General features: G+C 43.4%; 1 long non-coding RNA gene across 1 annotated transcript; it reads left to right on the top strand.

The window, feature by feature from the left end:
* Nucleotides 1–6: 6 nt before the first annotated feature.
* Nucleotides 7–747, top strand: LOC147818966 (uncharacterized). The gene is made up of 2 exons (XR_015437435.1): nucleotides 7–336; nucleotides 532–747. It is a non-coding gene; the product is annotated as an uncharacterized LOC147818966 (long non-coding RNA).
* Nucleotides 748–1,007: the final 260 nt, after the last annotated feature.

Here is a 1,007-nt window from a genome sequence, read left to right as displayed (position 1 = left end):
CAACCAGCTCTGCGTCTTCACCCGGTGGCCACGTGGTCCAGAGGGACCGCGAGGACTCGCTGGTCATTCAGTCCCCAGGATTATGTGGCATCAGAGAGGCAGTGCTGGCCGGCTCCAGGTTGATGTCTCATGATGATCTCAGTCCAGTGTTCCCGCTCTTTTAGCTCTGTGTTTGGTCTCCACCAGCTCCTGAGGGAAATCTGTGTGTTTAGCTTCTTAATGCTCCACTATGTTCAGCAGCTGCTCTCGGACCGAGTCTCTGCTGTTTGTTGCTGAGGAGGTCGAGGACAGAGGCTACGGCCCAAGAAGTTTATATATTCAAAGATGACAGAGACGGTAACTGAATCCTTGTTATTTACTCTTTTCTTTTCTTTTAATGATATTCTTAAACTGCATTCAGGATGGCGCAGTGCAAAGACTGGACACTGACTGTTTCCCTGGTAAAATGTTGTAAATAGTTTCCATTGGGCACAATGCTGTTACTGTATGTGAGGATTCATTTGTAATATGTGCTTTCTGTTATTCTTGCAGCTCACATCATGTGCTGTGGTGCAGTGGATGGATGGGCATCGCGTGAGAAAACTAAGGTCATCACATGACTCACTGTCACAGGGGGAGGAGCCCTGGAGAGAGATCATCAGCTTCACCTGAACCTCAAGAAACAGATGGAACTGACCCACCAGAACTGCAACCTGGAGCAAAAAGGTTGAAAAGGTGTTTAATAAATAAACCGGTGATTAAATTGTACTGAGTGTTTCTTCATATTTACCATCTGCCTCATGATGAATCTAACAGTCACTTTGGTGAATTAGTGTTTTCATTGTTATTAAAATTGGTAAGTTCATAAGACAAATTAGAAAAGCACAAACTCTAGTATCTGTCTCTACATCCTGTATTGTCACTGTTGAAGGACGGACACATTTAAACATTTCTCTCATGTTTGTTGTTGATTAAAGCAACATAGAAAGTCTTTGATTAATTACAGATTCAGGAAAAACTTCAGTGTG

Source organism: Seriola lalandi, unplaced genomic scaffold (genome assembly GCF_002814215.2).
Source record: "Seriola lalandi dorsalis isolate HSWRI2012SDOR001 ecotype SW California unplaced genomic scaffold, Sedor1 jcf7180002054382, whole genome shotgun sequence".
Taxonomy (NCBI): domain Eukaryota; kingdom Metazoa; phylum Chordata; class Actinopteri; order Carangiformes; family Carangidae; genus Seriola; species Seriola lalandi.
The sequence above is the reverse complement of the archived record's forward strand: the minus strand, read 5'-3'. Positions and strand labels throughout refer to the sequence as shown.